The sequence below is a fragment of the Macaca thibetana genome, chromosome 19 (assembly GCF_024542745.1).
Source record: "Macaca thibetana thibetana isolate TM-01 chromosome 19, ASM2454274v1, whole genome shotgun sequence".
NCBI lineage: Eukaryota > Metazoa > Chordata > Mammalia > Primates > Cercopithecidae > Macaca > Macaca thibetana.
Genome location: NC_065596.1, coordinates 40082103 through 40094267, shown reverse-complemented (window position 1 = coordinate 40094267; position 12165 = coordinate 40082103). Strand labels below are relative to the sequence as shown.

General features: G+C 50.5%; 1 protein-coding gene across 1 annotated transcript in view; it reads left to right on the top strand.

Moving 5' to 3' along the window:
• Window positions 1-12165, top strand: part of ATP4A (ATPase H+/K+ transporting subunit alpha) — a 186682-nt gene that overhangs the window by 43109 nt on the left and 131408 nt on the right. The gene's annotated exons all lie outside the window — the stretch shown is intronic.

Genomic DNA, 12165 nt, shown 5'->3' with positions numbered 1-12165 from the left:
CTGTGGACAGCTCCCTTTTCTCTCCTCTTGTCCTCTTGTCCCACTCCACTACGACTGCTGGCACAGCTCACTCTGCCTCGCCTGGACGTGTACAGGGACAAGGAAGACACAAGAGGGGGCAGTACCTTGCCCCGTGATTGGCAGTGTGACACTCGCACTTCCAATTCCCACTGCCACCTCGACTGTATGCTCAGCCAGGAGTAACGGCGCGCGGACGTGTCAGCACTCCCGCCCCCCACCCCACCGCAGAGGGAACGGCCGATTGCGCTGCCCCAACATTAACTGGCCCGGGGATTAGACTCCCTCCAGCAGGCTTTCCCCCTGGGCAGGGCTTCGGGGCTGACAAGCTGCGAGCTCGCCCCTTGCCAATCTTCCGAGGTGCTTGTCTGCGGGCCTTCTGGCCCGGCCCCCGCGGCGGTTGCACCGCTGATTGGCTGGCTCCGCTCCTTTCTAAGTGGCTTAGCCCGGGATTCATTCTCAAGCACAGCCAATGAGACGCCAGGGCGCCTCAAGGAGGCGGGCATGGCTCCTCCGCTGCCGCCTCTGACTGGCCCTAAGGCTCGTCTTCGCTTTAAACTGACCAGAGGGCAGCGGGGCGGGAGTTCAGCGCAGCAATTTCAGGCTGCGATGCGATTTCGGTCCCTTCCCGCTACGCGGAGTGTTGGCGCGTCCTTCGCAGCCGCTCGCTGAGGAGTTCGAGCGGGGAGGAATGGGGGTGGTCAGGAGGCAGGAGAGCACCTCGCGGAAGAGCCTGGGACAACAGCCAGAGCTGTAGGTCTTGACAGAGACAGCCTGAGGCGTCCCTGGCCCCAATAGGGAGCGAAACCGCTAAAATGGGGGAAGGGGCCGGGCACGGTGGCTCACGCCTGTAATCCCAGCACTTTGGGAGGCCGAGGCGGGCAGATCACCTGAGCTCATGAGTTCGAGACCAGCCTGACAAATATAGTGAAACCCCGTCTCTACTAAAAATACAAAAATTAGCCAGACGTGGTGGGGGACGCCTGTAATCCCAGCTACTCAGGAGGCTGAGACAGGTGAATTGCTTGAACCCGAGAGGCAGAAGTTACAGTGAGCCAAGATGGCGCCACTACACTCCAGCCTGGGCGAAAGAGCAAGACTCTATCTCAAAAAATAAAAATAAAATAAAAATAAAAAGTAAAGTAAAAAGGGGAGAAGGACTGGCGCTGTGGTGGGAGTAACAGCACCTCGCGTTTATCCAGCCCTTTCCATGTGCTACGCTTGTGCATCAACTCGTTGAAACCTAAATAACCCCGTGAGGGAGGCGATTACTGTGCCTGGTTAACCTCTGAGGGCCAAAGAGGTGAAGTCGTTTATTTCAGGTCCCGCAGCAGGTACGGGCATTGCAGGGACTCGAACCCTGCTGTGAACCCTGCTGTGGTGAGAGTCCAACCTTCAAGCTACACTATGATTAAGTAGGATTGATCTTGTAGATGGGGATGGAGTCTGGTCACATTGGCCCTGGTTTTGGGAAAATGGACTGACATGTAGAAAAAGGTATTTTATGTATGTATGTATGTATGTGTGTATGTATGTATTTTTGAGACAGAGTCTTGCTCTGTCACCCAGGCTGGAGTGCAGTTGCACAATCTCGGCTCTCTGCAACCTCTGCCTCCTGGGTTCAAGCCATCCTCCTGCCTCAGCCTCCCAAGTAGCTGGGATTACAGTCACCTGCCACCACACCCGGCTAATTTTTGTATTTTTAGTAGAGACGGGGTTTCACAATGTTGGCCAGGCTGGTCTCGAACTCCTGACTTCAAGTGATCTTCCTGCCTCAGCCTCACATAGTGCTGGGATTACAGGCATGAGCTACTGCACCCGATCTAGAGAAAGGTATTTTTAAAAATCAGTCTTATAATATCTTTGCTTTTTTATTTTGAGATAGGGTCTTGCTCTCTTGCCCAGGCTAGAGCACAGTGGCAGGATCATGGCTCACTGCAGTCTTGACCTCCTGGGGTCAAAGGATCTTCCCACATTAGCCTCTCAATTCACTGGGACTACAGGTGCACAGCACCATACCTCACTAATTAATTAATTAATTTATTATTATTTTGTAGAGATGGTCTCACTATGTTGCCCAGGCTGGACTTAAACTCCTGGGCTCAAGTGATCCTCCTACCTTGGACTCCCAAATTTCTGGGATTACAGGCATGAGCCACTGTGCCAGGCCCCAGACCAGTTTTAAGTGCTTTACCTGCATCATCTGATTGACTCTTCACAGTAAACTCTATCAGATATTTACTGTTATTATGCTCATTTGACAGATACAAAAACTGAAGTTTGGCCGGGCGCATTGGCTCATGCCTGTAATCCCAGCACTTTGGGAGGATGAGGCAGGTGGATTCTTTGAGGCCAGGAGTTCGAGACCAGCCTGGCCAACATGGTGAAACCCCGTCTCTACTAAAAATACGAAAAAATTAGCTGGGCATGTGGCGCATGCCTGTGATGCCAGCTACTGGGGAGGCTGAGGCAGGAGAATCGCTTGAACCTGGGAGGCAGAGGTTGCAGTGAGCCGAGATCATGCCACTGCACTCAAGCCTGGGCGACAGAGCAAGACTCCATCTCAAACAAAACAAAACAAAACAAAAACTGAGGTTTGGAGAAGAAACTGATTTTCCTAAGATCTCACCGGGAGTAATTATCAGAGCTGGAATTTGAACTAGGCCTGTTGCAGTCTGACTCCAGAACCTAAGCTCCTAAACATTTTAATACACAGCCTCCTATCCTGCCAACTACAGCGACCACAGTGCAGGCACACATGGTCCCAGGGAATCCCCAGCCACCATAGGAAGCAGAATGATGCCAACACGCATAAGAATAGACAGCCAAGGCTCACAGAGGTGCAGCTCTTCATCTCAGCTCACACAGCTGGTCCATAGCTGAGCAAGGAGTAGAATGACACAAGACCTTCTGAATCCAAGCCTGAGTTCATCACACCTCACACTGCATTTTCCCATTTGAAAGATGAAGAAATTAGGCCAGGCACGGTGGCTCATGCCTATAATTCAAGCACTTTGGGAGGCCGAAGCGGGTGGGTCATAAGGTCAGGAGTTCGAGACCAGCCTGACCAACATGGTGAAACCCCGTCTCTACCAAAAATACAAAAATGAGCTGGGCATGGTGGTACGTGCCTGTAATCCCAGCTACTCAGGAGGCTGAGGTAGGGGAATCGCTTGAACCTAGGAGGCAGAGGTTGCAGTGAGCCAAGATGATGCCACTGCACTCCCGCCTGGACAACAGAGCAAGACTCCATCTCAAAAAAAAAAAAAAAAAAAAAAAAAAGAAAGACGAAGAAACTGAGTCCCTGAGGAGTAACCAAAGCTGGAATTCAGACCCAGATCTGTCTGACCCAAGAGATCACCCCCAAACCACATTACCTTCAGGAAGTACTTATCTGGTAGGTCCTGGGTTGGATTGGTTGAGAAGTCCTCTCACTCAACAAGCCTCATTTATAGTTAGTTCATCTTGTCCCAACTTTGACCCTAAAGGTGGTTGGGAATATACTTTACAGCCTCAGAACCTTTGGAGTTTCTCACCGATTCTCACTGAGAAGCCCTAGTGATAATTGCTAACAATTTTTTATTATTTATATTTTTCCCCTTTTTCTTTTTTTGAGACAGAGTCTTACTCTGTTGCCCAGGCTAGAGTGCAATGGCACGATCTCGGTTCACTGCAACTCCTGCCTCCCAGGTTCAAGCGATTCTCCTGTCTCAGTCTCCCGAGTAGCTGGGACTACAGGCATGCGCCACCACACCTGGTTATTTTCTTTCTATTTTAATAAACTGGTCTACAGTATGGGTTTCCTGTGTTTTGTTTTGCTTTTTTCTGGAGATAGGGTCTTGCTGTGTTGCCCAGGCTGGAGTGCAGTGGCTATTCACAGGTGCAATCATAGCACACTGTGGCCTCAAACTCCTAGCCTCAGTGATCCTCCTGCCACTTCCTGGGTTCACGCCATTCTCCCACCTCAGCCTCCAGAGTAGCTGGAACTACAGGCCTCTGCCACCATACCTGGCTAATTTTGTTTTTGTATTTTTAGTAGACACAGGGTTTCAACGTGTTAGGATGGTCTTGATCTCCTGACCTCATGATTCGCCTGCCTCGGCCTCCCAAAGTGCTGGGATTACAGGCATGAGCCACCACGCCCGGCCTTCTTTTCTTTTCTTTTGAGACTACAGGCTGGAGTGCAGTGGCGCGATCTTGGCTCACTGCAACCTCTGCCTCCTGGGTTCAAGCACTTCTCCTGCCTCAGCCTCCCGAGTAGCTGGAATTACAGGCGCCCGCCACCACACTTGGCTTTTTTTTTTTTTTGGTATTTTTAGTAGAGACGGGGTTTCACCATGTTGGCCAGGATAGTCTTGATCTCTTGACCTCGTGATCCACCTGCCTCGGCCTCCCAAAGTGTTGGGATTACAGGCGTGAGCCAGGGCGCCCGGCCGAACAGTGGTATTTCTTCTGTTCCCGAATGCCCTGCAACCAAGTTGTTTCCTTGCAATCAGTATCATCTGCCCTGGCATAGACCCTGAAAATTAAGGGGCCTTGCGAGAGCCTGGGGGCAGTGTGTTCCCAGAAGCAGTAGCAAGCGCAAAAGCCCCAAGGCAGGAGTGAGCTTAGTGTATCTGAGGTACAGCAGGAAGTCCAACTGGAGCCAGACAGCTGACTAAGACTCAGGAGCTCAGCTCAACGGCACAAGTGTTCATAACAGATGTGAAAATAACCCTGTACCTTTCAGAGAATAAAGGACTTTCCCCAAGCTTTGATCTCTGGAAAAACCCCAGACCATGATTACATTTGAGGCTCAGTGTCCACAGCTGCACAGGGATGAAGCTTAGAATTCAGGTCTTCTAGCTCTCCAGGGCCCATGCATCAAGGTCAAGAAACTTACATTCACTCAAATATTTATTAAACTCCTGGCCAGGCGCGGTGGCTCACACCTGTAATCCCAGGACTTTGGGAGGCCAAGGTTGGCTAATCACTTGAGGTCAGGAGTTGCAGACAAGACTGGCCAGCGTGGCAAAACCCCGTCTCTACTAAAAATACAAAAATTAGCCGGGCATGGTGGCAGGCTCCTGTAATCCCAGCTACTCAGGAGGCTGAGGCACAAGAATCACTTGAACCCGGAGGGCAGAGGTTGTAGTGAGCTGAAAATTGGGCCACTGCACTCCAGCCTGGGTGACAAGAGGGAAACTCCATCTCAAAAAAACAAATCAAAACAAAATTCTGATGGTGCATGCCATTGGTGCTGAGCCCTGGGGAAGACCCAGCCCCTGCCTTCAAACATTTCACCTTCTAAAGAGGAATTAGACCTCAAAACATATTCTTCGAGAGCCAAGTGGAAAGTGTAGGAACTGAAGCTGAGAAGAGGCACTTAAGCTAAGGGCAGAAGGAGTGGAGAAGGGTGAGGGACAGCTTCCCACAGGAGGCAATGATGTTTGCACATCTTTTTGGGGGTACTTACTATGTGCTAGGCATGGTGCTTGGTAGAAAGGACACAGTGGGAAGCAAAGAAGAGACTGAATGTAATGGTCTGCTAGGGCTGTGTAACAAAATATCACAGACTGGGTGGCTCAAACAACAGACATGTATTTCTCACAGTTCTGGAGACTAGAAGTCCAAGGTCAAGGTGCCAGCAGGGTTGGTTTGTCCTGAGGCATTTCTCCTTGGTTTGTAGAAGGCCACCTTTTCACTGTGACCTCATATGGCCTTCCCTCCGTGTGTGTGTGTGCACTCCTGGTGTCTCTCTTTCTATAAGGACATCAGTCCTATTGGATCAGGGTCCCACCCTTATGACCTCACTGAACCTAAGTTCCCTTCTTTATTTTCTTTTCCTTTATTTTATTTTATTTTTGAGACAGAGCCTTGCTTTGTCACCCAGGCTGCAGTGCAGTGGCGGGATCTCAGCTCACTGCAACCTCCATCTCCTGGGTTCAAATGATGCTGTTTTGGCCTTCCAAGTAGCTGGATTTATAGGCGCCTGCTACCACTCCTATCTAAGTTTTGTATTTTTAGTAGAGGCGGGGTTTCACCATGTTGGCCAGGCTGGTCTTGAACTCCTGACCTCAAGTGATTTGCCCGCTTTGGCCTCCCAAAGTGCTGGGATTACAGGTGTGAGCCACTGTGCCTGGCCAGTTTACTTTCTTAAAGTAAAGTATCTGTCTTGGGCTGGGCACCTCACACCTAGAATCCCAGCACTTTGGGAGGCTGAAGTGGGAGAATCACTTGAGGCTAGGAGCTCGAGACCAGCCTGTCCATCATGGTGAAACCCCGTATCTACAAAAAATGCAAAAATTAGCCAGGTGTGGTGGTGCAAGCCTGTAATCCCAGCTACTTGGGAAGCTGAGGCAGAGAATCACTTAAAACCGGGAGGTGGAGGTTGTAGTAAGCTGAGATTGCACCACTGCACTCCAGACTGGGCAACAGAGCAAGACTCTGTCCAAAAAAAAAAAAAGGAAAAGAAAAGATCGGGCATGGTGGCTCACGCCTGTAATCCCAGCACTTTGGCACTTTGGGAGGCCAAGGCAGGCAGATCACGAGGTCAGGAGATCGAGACCATCCTGGCTAACACGTGAAACCCTGTCCCTACTAAAAATACAAAAAATTAGCCGGGCGTGGTGGCGGGCGCCTGTAGTCCCAGCTACTCGGGAGGCTGAGGAAGGAGAATGGCGTGAACCCGGGAGGCGGAGCTGGCAGTGAGCCGAGATCAAGTCACTACACTCCACCCTGGGCGACAGAGCGAGACTCCGTCTCAAAAAAAAAAAAAAAAAGCTAACTGATGTACCCTGAACCAGAGTTGTTTTTAGACAACAAATATCGCTTGTCTTGACTCTGGGTACAGACATATGTATCTATCTTTTTTTTTTTTTTTTTTTTTTTTTTTTTTTGAGACAGGGCCTTGTTCTGTTGCCCAGGCTCCTGGCCTCAAACAGTCCTCACATCTCAGCCTCCCAAAGTGTCCTCAATTTTCTGAATGGATTTTTATGAGACGAACTTTAATACCAGGGATCCTATTTTGGTCATTTTGTCCAGCAGGGCTGGGAGCAGCTCTTCAAAAAGACCATTTTCTTGTCCCTTTACTTTGCCCATTTTGCGTGATTCTGTTTCCGTTTGCAGAGGATCTGAGAAGGCAGCTGATTCTGTGAGAAACAATGATTCCACTTCATGTTTTAAATATATCTCTTGGGTTAAGTGGCAAGTCCCTAGCTAGGCTCAAGAAGACACTGGAGAGCTATGGTCCTGCCACTGCACTCCAGCCTAGGCGACAAGGTGCAATCCCGTCTCTCTCTCTCTCTCTGTCTCTCTCTCTCTGTCTCTCTCTCTCTCTCTGAGACAGAGTCTCCCTCTGTTGCCCAAGCTGGAGTCCAGTGGTGCTACCATAGCTCACTGCAGTGTCGAACTCCTGGACTCAAGTGATCCTCCTGTCTTGGTCTCCCAAAGTGAGGAATTGTAGGTGGGAATACAGGTGTGAGTCACTGCGCCTGACTGACACCCCATCTCTTAAAGGAGAAGGGGGAGGAGAAGGGGGAGGAAGAAGGAGGAGGAGGAAAGAGGAGGAGGTAAGAGGAGGAGGAGGAGAAAAAAGGAGGAGGGAAGAGGAGGAGGGAGAAGGAAGGAGAAGGAAGAAGGAGGAGAGAGGAAGAGGGATGAAAGAAAAGAGGGAGGAAGAGGAGGGAGGAGGAGGAGGGAGAAGGAAGGAGAAGGAAGAAGGAGGAGAGAGGAAGAGGGATGAAAGAAAAGAGGGAGGAAGAGGAGGGAGGAGGAGGAGGGAGGAAGAGGAGGGAGGAGGGAGGAAGAGGAGGAGGGAGGAGGGGGAGGAGGAGGAGGAGGGAGGAGGAGGAGGAGGAGGAGGAGGAGGAAGAGGAGAGGGAGGAGGAGGGAGGAAGAGGAGGAGGAGGAGGAGGGAGGAGGAGGAGGGAGGAGGAGGAGGAAGAGGAGGAGGAGGAGGGAGGAGGAGGAGGGAGGAGGAGGGAGGAGAGGAGGGAGGAGGAGGGAGGAAGAGGAGGGAGGAGGAGGGAGGAAGAGGAGGGAGGAGGAGGGAGGAAGAGGAGGGAGGAGGGAGGAAGAGGAGGAGGGAGGAGGGAGGAAGAGGAGGAGGGAGGAGGAGGAGGGAGAAGGAGGAGAAGGCGGCCCTGGAGGTCACTCCCTGTAATGTGGAGCATAGCAGCCACCTGCTGGTCACAAGGCAGTAGGAAGGAGAACACAAAGCTCTGGAGTGAGGCAGAGGGACCCTGGCTCCTCAGTGGCTCTCCAGCGCCCTCTATTGACAAAGCCTAACCTGGCACCAGGTGACAAATGGAACTGAGAGGTAATAAATTGATTACCTACAGGTGAGTGATGGGGCCCCTGCTATTAGTAAAAACAACAGTAATAATAACGACTACCATGGAATTCTCAGTGCTTTCTGTGTCATTTATCCCAGAATCACAGGGGAAAGTTCATGGGGAGGGGGGATTGTGGTCCATTTGACCCCAGGGTCGGCTCACCTTTCCCTAGGCACAGGGTCAGGGTCTGGGTCTGAGCCTGCTCTGGGCAAGCAGCGTCTCCCTGCTCCCAGGCCAGACCCTATAGAAGGAGCTGACTCCACCCGCGCTCCAGGGGCAGGCGTGTGCCCCGGAATAAGTGCTTTCCTCGGCCCCACACGTGGTGATGGCACAGCACAGCGTCAAACCCAGACAATGAAAAACATTCCAGAGGTGGCACCAGGCCCTCACTGTATTTTGTTTTGTTTTGTTTTTGTTTTTTGAAATGGAGTCTTGCTCTGCCACCCAGCCTGGAGTGCAGTGGCACGATCTTGGCTCACTACAACCTCCACCTCCCAGGTTCAAGGGATTCTTCTGCCTCAGCCTCCCGAGTAGCTGGGATTACAGGCACATGCCACCACACCTAACTAATTTTTGTACTTTTAGTGGAGACAGGGTTTCGCCATGTTAGCCAGGCTGATCTCCAACTCCTGACCTCAGGTGATCTGCCCGCCTTGGCCTCCCAAAGTGCTGGGATTACAAGTGTGAACCACCATGCCCAGCCACCTTTTTTTTTTTTTTTTTTTTTTTTTTTTTGAGATTGTCACCTGGGCTGACAGAGTCAGTGGTGCGATCTTGGCTTACTTCAGCCCCAATCTCCCATGCTCAAGTGATCCTCCTGCCTCAGCCTCCCGAGTAGCTGTGATGCAGGCGCTTGCCACCATGGCCAGCAAATTTTTTAATTTTTTTTACTGTTTTGTAGAGACGGGGGGTCTCACTATGTAGCCTAGGCTGGTCTCGAACTCCTCAAGCGTTCCTCCCGCCTTGGCCTCCTAAAGTGCTGGGATTACGGGCTTGAGCCACTGCGCCCCGCCCTGGCTAGGTTTTTGTTTTGCTTTTCATTCTTTTATTTTTCTCCTTAGCACTTATCAGCCTCTGACATGTGTTTTTCTTATTGGTTTTATCTATTTTCCCCTCTAGAAGGTAAGCTTTATTTATCTATTTATTTGTTAAGCTCTTTTCAATCTGGGAAGAGTTCCTGTAAGCTTTATTACCTGATTCCCAGGAAGCTTGTAGCCATTTTTCTAACACCAGCCAAGGACGAGGTGACCAGAGAGGAGGAAGCAGCGGGCGCGGGACGCCTGAGGAAACGGCTGGGGTGTGGGTTTTTAGATTTTAGTTAAAAAATAAAACCCAACTTGCCCTCATGGAAGGAGCGTAAGCAAAAGTGGATGTAGTCAGAGGCATGGGCCCCGCTTGATTGCTATTAACACAGTTTCTTGTTTCTATTCTGTGACCTCAGATGGTGAGAGAGAGCGAGCTTGGCTCAGTGGAGCAGGAGAGAGAGAGATACCTGGAGAGGTGGCAAGGGGCCCAGCCACACCCGCCCCTCAGTGTGAGGTGAGGAGGGCGCTGGAGAGCCGTGGAGGGTTAGAGGCCGAGGAGGGATGCAGTCACCTGGAGGTGTGGGGGGAGCAGCCCTCGAATGGCTGCCTGTCCCTCAAGGGATCAGGGCCCTGACCTGGCCCTGACCTCTTTGCTCCCCTCTTACCCACAGGAGCCAGCCTCTCAGTTTGGGGGCTGGGGCAGACAAACCTGTCTTGCAGGCTGAGGCCCGCCTGGGTGAGGCCACGCTGCTGCCGGTCTGACTGAGACACACTCTGCAGTATGCAGTCGGATGGAGCCCGAAAGCCAAGTGGCAGATGTGGGTCAGAGATGGCGGCATGCTTACCCAACTGCCCAGAGGTCAGAGGTCAGGTCAAACCCCGGCCCCGCGGTATCTGGTAAGTCCTGGCCTATTATTATTATTATTGAGACAGGGTCTTGCTGTTGCCCAGGCTGGAATGCAGTGGCACCATCACAACTCACTACAGCCCCTACCTCCTGGGTTCAAGCGATCTTTCCACCTCAGCCTCCCGAGTAGTGGGGACTACAAGTGCACACCACCATGCCCAGCTAATTTTTAAATTTTTTGGAGAGGCGAGGTCTCGCTATGTTGGCCAGGCTGGTCTGGAACTCCTGGCCTCAAGCAATCCTCCTGCCTCAGCCTCCCAAAATGCTGGGATTACAGGCATGAGCCACTGCGCCCAGCCCTGACCTGTCTTAACTGCTCAGATAAAGTTTGAAAATGTTTCGAGGAATAATTCTCTTCTCAATGTACATTTTATGTCCAGCAGTGACATTTTAACTAAGATACGTTTCTTGATTTTTGTTAGAGGACAAAGGCAATAATCATCATAAAATATTTGGAAAATACCAAAATGCCCAAGGAATGAAACAAAAATCCCCTGCAAATGTGTCCTCTTCCTCAATAACCTTTGGAAGACCTTTAAAAAATGCAAACATGCACATATTTACATTTTTATCAGAGAAGGAATCATACTTGGCATGCTATATTGTAACCTGTTTTTCTCATGTCGCAATTTCCCAAGTATTTTTTTCATGCCATTAAATATTCTTTTGCAGTGTGATTTTTTTTTTTTTTTGAGACAGAGTCTCGCTCTCTCGGCTAGGCTGGCGTGCAGTGGCATGATCTCAGCTCACTGCAACCTCCCGTCTCCCAGGCTCAAGCAATTCTCCTGCCTCAGCCTCCTGAGTAGCTGGGTCTACAGGTGTGCACCACCATGCCCGGGTATTTTTTCTATTTTTAATAGAGATGGGGTTTCGCCATTTTGGCCAGGCTAGTCTCAAGCTCCTGGCATCAAGCCATCTGCCCACCTCTGCAAGTGCTGGGATTACAGGTGTGAGCCACCGTGCCCAGCCATAATTCAGTTCTTAATGGTTTGCTGTCATGGACCCTCTACAGAACTTGCTGGAAGCTATATCCCTAGGAGAAGGATTTTTATCACCTATAAGTCTCAACAGCCCTGTACCTGGATTTTCCTTTGATAAACAACTCCCCTTCCAACACCACCACCGCATGCATCCTTAGCATGATTACCATGCCAGGTGCTCTCCCTTTCCCAGCCTAACGGTGGGCCTAGAACCTAAGCCAAGACAATGAGATTCAACTCTGGACCTTGGCTACAGCCCTTGGGAGAGAGGCTCTTTCTCTCTGTTGCATTGCTTAGGTATAAAGACGTTAAGTATGGCGTTGCCAGAGAAATCCTGTCAGGAAATGAAGCAGGTTTCCTGGAAACTTAGATTGAACACCTGGATCCAGACATGCCTGAAGCCAGCCCCGTTGACTCAGTTATGTGAGCTGATAAATTCCATTTTACACTTCAGTCAGTGACAGTTGGGTTTCTGCCACTTCCATCAGAATAGTAGAATAGTTCTTTTTTTTTTTTTTTTTTTTTTTTTTTGAGACAGGGCCTTGCTTTGTCACCCAGGCTGGAGTACAATAGTGTGATCTCGGCTCACTGCAACCTCCGCCTCCTGGGTTCAAGTGATTCTTCTGCCTCAGCCTCCAGAGTGGCTGGGATTACAGATGTGCACCACCACGCCTGGCTGATTTTTGTATTTTTGTAGAGATGGGGTCTCACCATTTTGGCCAGGCTGATCTCGAACTTCTGACCTCAGGTGATCTGCCCGCCTCGGCCTCCCAAAGTGCTGGGAATACAGGCGTGAGCCACTATGCCTGGCCTAGAACAGTTCTTGTTCACTCTCCCTTGACCCAGAAAAAGAACAAACTCATTCATTCATTATTAATTAATTTATTTATTTATTTATTTATTGACTATCTAGTATGTGC